The sequence below is a fragment of the Cervus canadensis genome, chromosome 18, assembly GCF_019320065.1.
Source record: "Cervus canadensis isolate Bull #8, Minnesota chromosome 18, ASM1932006v1, whole genome shotgun sequence".
Classification (NCBI taxonomy): domain Eukaryota; kingdom Metazoa; phylum Chordata; class Mammalia; order Artiodactyla; family Cervidae; genus Cervus; species Cervus canadensis.
Genome location: NC_057403.1, coordinates 35,522,979 through 35,528,978, shown reverse-complemented (window position 1 = coordinate 35,528,978; position 6,000 = coordinate 35,522,979). Strand labels below are relative to the sequence as shown.

Genomic DNA, 6,000 nt, shown 5'->3' with positions numbered 1-6,000 from the left:
GTTTGTTTTTAAACATTTATGTTCTATTCTGTAACCATAATGCTCTACTTTTTCTAAAGGTATATTTAGAAAACTGAAAAGCAAGAAAAATGTTAATATTACTATAATGATATAAATGCTGTTTACTCCAGAACTAAATAGTATAATGTAATACAACTATGTATTCTTTCATACAGCTCTTTAACCTTAGGGTTTCTGATTACCGATCTTTGCTTTTATTATATCCTCATTTTTTTTCTTTTCTTACTCTGAAGTGTTTCAAGTTAAATTAGACAGGAAGGGTCCCCGCCTCTACATGCTGTAATAAGTCCCTGATAAATTAGCCAAAGCTACAGAATTATTTTGGAAGTGAAGAGTAGATCTGACTCTGTTTGTCCCCCAAAGTCCTTAGTGGGGCTCAAGATTTACATAAGTAAGACCTCACTGGATTTGGAAAGCTCAGCTGTTGCTCCCCCACTTTCCTTCTATATCAGGGCTCATGGCAACCTTCTAGAAAAACTTACACTAAAGACCTATGTGCTTCCATTCAGGGGAATGCTTATAAACATCAGGCTGTTCTTGGGCCTGAGCTAAACTTAGCAACAAGGCCCCAGTCTCATCTTGGGGAAGAAAATTGAGTCAGTGCTCAGAATTATTACCTCTACTCAGTTCCCAGCAGTCTCCCCCATGAATCTTTTTCTCCAGGTCCCTCTGATTCTGAGGTTGGTTCAAGTTCCACAGTCACAAAGTCACTTTCCTGTGGTCCATGCTGTGAGACAAGCACCAATCAGCTGACTCAGAGAGGTGCATGTGATTTATCTTTGGCATGCTATCTGTTATTTGCACCTTCTGAACGTCATCCTGGACTCAGGGCCTCACTTCTACTCAGTCGGTCCCGGTGACAGTGATCATTGTTTTCTTTTTGATGCTTGTCACAATTTTGGCCCCTTCACCTTGACTCTCTTGTCACCTCTCCAGATGTCCTTGATGGTCTCTGTGATATCCAATCCCAACTCTAGTTCTCTTGCCCAAGCACAGAATCAACTCCTCCACTAAGAGCCCTGGTCCTTTTTGGTGTAAAATAGTACTAGAAACCAAAATGTGGGCGTTCCATCAAAATGGTACCATGAACTCATGACTTGATCAGCTTCTTGGCTTCAAAACCATAAAATAAAAAGAGAAGACAAAATATAAAAAAGAAAAGACTGGCTCAGAAACAAGGTAAACAAGCTCATGGGTTATAAATAAAACAAAAATGCAGAACGTTGGGCAAGATGGAACCGTTCGGGTCTGCTGCACCTAGAGCCTGGCAGTGGTCGCTGAGAGTTCGGCTGCTGTGGAGGAAAGGATCTAAGTATGCTCCAGAATAGATGGGGAGTGGGCACCAGTTGTGTACCTGATCTGGCTTTGAGAAAGATGGAGGGCCAAGGAGGCAAACCCCTTAAGCCAAACCATCCCACTGGTTGTGGCCTGGATCTGTGACATTCCCAGGTTACTCTAGGCTAGGGCCCCAAACTGCCATTCAAAGACCAGGCTTGTAGAATGGATGGACAGCAGGACAGGATGTGGCGGCTGCAAAACCATCAGACAGGAAAGAATGAGTGCAGATGGAGAAGGAGGAAAAAAACAACTCCCCTACTGAAAAATTTTGGCTCCGCATTTCTGAGAAAGACATTCGTGAGTGGTCTCTTGGCTGACGGTCTTTGCTGTAAGGGCAGTAGGTGACTAGTGGACGCTTTCATGGGAGCCTTAAGCGTCATTGTTTTCCAGGGGGTGATCAGTTTCTCCAGAGATGAGTCCTCTGCACCTCACCTGAATGGGAGACTATACCTGAGTCAGGTGGCTTGCCTATAAGCTTCCTGGGAGTAAGAAGCAGGAAGGAGCCAGGGTTCTCGGAGTCCTGACCACTGACCATTTTGTCCCCCCTGGCCTTCTGCCCTGGCTCAGGTCCCTGCAGCCAGCAGAGTGGAGGGAGCCAAACTGTACAGGGCTTCGGGGGCGGGGACCCACTCTTCTGTGTAGAAACTTTTACCTACCCCAGTTTTCAACTTTCTTCCTGCCTTCCGGCTAAGTACTGAGTCTCTGAGGACTCGCTCATTTCCTTTCTGCATCTCCCTGTGTCTGAGGTTAAGATTTCTCCCTGGTTAGTTACACTGCTCCTCATCCAAACTCTTTGTTAAACGACCTTGTCCATTGCTGAATCCTCTAATGTTCTCTCTGCCCTTGTGGATTAAGACTTTTCGTAAAGCTTTCTTCACAGTTGTTTCAGCGAGGCTGGAGAGGGAGAAGAGGCGCTTCATCTGCTGTCTCAGTTAACTTCCTCTCCTTTGATAGGTCTGCCCGCGGGCAGCTTGCAGCTGAGCACGGAGGTCCCCACGAGGGCTTGGCTGTTCCGTTATATTGACTTTCGACTAAGCTGCAGTGTTCACCCCCGTGGCACTGGCTCCGATCTTAAGCCTGAACCTCTCCGGCTCAGAACCCTTGTTGGCTTAGCTCCTGCCGTGTGAATCCGAGGCTGGGGCTCCTGCTGCTTGGTCACTACTCCTAATTTCCTCCTTCCAGACATGTGTTGAATTCCCTCGTCCACCTCTCATTTGCTGCCTCTCAAATTGGGTCAGTTGGCAAGGGGAAAATACAAAATATTTGACATACATTCACTCTCGTTTTAGTACAGTCTCGGGAGGGAGGAAGGATAAATATTAATACATATATGTCAGAACTTTTTTCCTGTTTATTTTTTTAATTGGAGGATTGTTGTTAATTGGAGGACATTGTTACAATGTCATGTTCATTTCTGCTGTACAACAGTGTGAGTCTGCTATATGCATACATACATCCCTTCCCTTCTGAGCCTCTCCCCCATCCTGCTCGTCTAGGTCATCACAGAGCGAGCTGAGCTCCCTGTGTGATACAGCAGCTTCCCGCCAGCTGGCTATTTTACACACGATCGTGTATATGTCAGCGCTACTCCCTCAGCTTGTCCCACCCTCCCCTTCCCCTGCTGTGTCCACAAGTGTGTGTCTATTTCTGTCCTGCACATAATAGGTTCATCAGTACCATTTTTCTAGATTCCATGTATATGCATTAATATGTGATATTTGTTTTTCTTTTTCTGACTTTACTTCACTCTGTTATGACAGCCTCTAGGTTCATCAACATCTCTAAAAACAGAACTGATTTTTGCTAATCAGCCATGGTTTTGCACCTCATCTTTTAAGAGCATCCTAACTCTAGGGATTTTATTGTGTTTTGGTTTGTTATCTCCAAAGCCCCTGGGGGCAATAGGTAGTCCTGCTTATAAACAAGAGGGATGTTTTGCTTCTGCATTTTCTATTAACATCTTTATTCTAAGGTTTTCATTAGGCAATGAAATTTCAAATGAAAACCCTATTGTAGTCGATTGTGGATTACCCTGGTGAATTCTTACTTTTATCTATAGGGGACAGTCTTCTTAAGTGCCCCCCCCATCACCCCCTCCTGATATGCACACCTTGTGGTATAAATCCTTCTTGAGTGGGAGCCGTCTAGAGACTTGCTTCTAACAAACAGAATATTGCAAAGGTGCTGGGCTCTCTCTTCTGTGATTAAATTACCAGAGACTGGGACCTGCTTCTTGCTTACTGACTCTCCATTGCCTTCTTGGCTTGTGTACTTTTCTTTTTAAAAAAAAGGTATGTGTGTATTTATTTATTTATTTGACCATGCTGGGTCATAGTTGCGACACGCAGTATCTTCGATCTTTGTTGCAGCGTGCAGGATCTTTAGTTGCGGCATGCGGGATCTAGTTCCCCGACCAGGGATTGATCCCAAGCCCCCTGCTTTGGGAGTGTGGAGTCTTAGCCACTGGACCGCCAGGGAATTCCCTGGCTTGTGTACTTGGATGAAGCAAACTGCCGTGGTGGGGAGGCCCACATGGCAAGGGACCGAGAGCCTCTTCATGTCAATAACCAGCGAGGAACCGAGGCCCTCATCCGACAGCCTGTGAGGATCTAAATCCTGCCAACAGCCACATACTCCTGGAACCCTGAGACAGCAGCAGCGCTGCCGACACCTTGATTGCCACCTGTGAGTGTCGGTGAGCAGCAGACCCAGCTAGGCTGTGAGCAGCAGACCCAGCTAGGAGCTAGGGCTCCTGACAGAAGCTGTGAGAACTAATGTGTGTTGTTTTCAGCCACTAAAGTCTGTGGTAATTCGTTATGCAGCAGTAGATAACTAATACACTATCCTAGCTCAGGTGAAATGGTCTTGGATTTGCATGTCTTCCACGTCCCAGGTCCTGAATGTGGCCATGATTTTTTGTTTTTTGTTTTTTTTTTGGCTGTGCCACACAGCATGTGTGGATCTTAGTTCCCTAACCGGGGATTGAACCTGTACCCCCTACAGTGGCAGTGGGGAGTCCCAATCACTGGACCAGGGAAGTCCATGGCCATGATTTTTAATAATGAGAGAGCCTTGGCATGTAGTTCAAAAACAATCACACTAATCAGGAATAAAGGCAGAAAGGTACCAGCATCACTCTCCTTCCTTTTCTTGGGGAAGGAAAATACTGGGAAGTGGGAGTCCTTTCAATCCCCACCCTGAGTCCATGGCCTGACATCACTGCCCAGGTGACACCGATGACCTCAGAGGCCTTGGGTCTGGCCAAGCCTGCAATGGTGCCCTGTCTTGGGTTGTCCTTCATTCTTATTTGGGCAAGAGTCGGCACAAGTCTTGTCCAGACTCTCAAGGACAATTTTGGGTCCGTTTTTTGTATAATTACAGGGTGAGCAGTAGGGTAGACTATCCCAGTACAGTGGTGAATACGCCTGGAGGACAGGCTCCGCTGTTCCAGGACTCCCGCTGGGGTTGGTTCAAGGGGCACATCTCCCACCTCAGTGATGCCTCCCTCATGAGCATCTGGGCCTTGGTGAGTTGTGGGTATAGAAGCATTCTTTTCTCCTGGGATGGAATGCATTTCATCCTTGAACTTTGGTTTTTATAGTCATGGTTGTTTGCCAACTCTTGTGATTGGTTCACGTTGGTTAAAATATGGGGCGTATGGGGTGGGGGAGGAGTAGCTCATGCATTCAACTTTGGCTTTTATCCCATCCCTACTCTTGAACAAGGGCACAGATCCCTGAGGCATCAGCTGTCTGCCTTGAGGTACAGGAAGCCCCAGGTTAAGTATATTTTTTCCCCAGCTTTATTGAGATATAATTGACATGTGTGTGTAGTTTAAGGTGTACAATGTGATGATTCATGTACATGTCGTAAAATGATTACCACAGTGAGGTTCGTTGACACACATCACCTCACAGAGTTCCCATTTTGTTGTTGTTGCGACCATTTAAGTCTGCGTTGTGGTGAGCTTTTAAGTTCTACTCTCTTAGCAACTTTCAAGTGTAGGATACAGTCCCAGAGTCTTATCTGCTGAGGGGATAAAGCCAAGGTTGAAAGTGGGGCAGAGGGGATAATAGGTGAATTGAGGCTGTTGGTTGGTTATTTTGGTTAAAAGTTTAGCCCGATTATCACTGATCAGACACTAGCTGTAGCATGTAGATAGAGGTAGATACTGGTGCTATGTTGCAGAGAAGGGAGACGCTTCATGGACTGAAATAGACACATACGTATGAGAAGAGATCTTAACCTGGGAAAGGACTGATCCACAGAGTGCTGGTGGTAAGGCAAAAAATTAGTAGTTTTATCTACATTAAATCAAGGTTGTCTAACTTGCATATATGCAGAAACTACCGATTTCTTAAAAACACATTCCCAGAGAGGTAAATTGTATAAATTTACAAAGAAATAAATGATATCTGAAAATGGGTAATAAATGCTCACTATGCACTGTAGCTTAATGATTTTACTACAGTTTACTATCATCTGTGTTCTTGAGGCTATTCGTTTCTATTGTATCCATATTTGGGTAATACTATGTAATGCTGTGCTAACGTGCATCTTTTCCCAATTCATGTTGGCCTTGAAATCAGCTGTGTTGGGAGTATTTACACCAGGGAAATTGGCAAAGGCCACAAATCAATA

At 45.2% G+C, this 6,000-nt stretch overlaps 1 long non-coding RNA gene across 1 annotated transcript in view; it reads left to right on the top strand.

Moving 5' to 3' along the window:
• Positions 1–3,590: 3,590 nt before the first annotated feature.
• LOC122421354 overlaps positions 3,591–6,000 on the top strand; it is a 310,048-nt gene continuing 307,638 nt past the window's right edge. The window contains exon 1 of the long non-coding RNA XR_006263470.1: positions 3,591–4,885. This is a non-coding gene — a long non-coding RNA (uncharacterized LOC122421354). The remainder of the gene's footprint in view (positions 4,886–6,000) is intronic.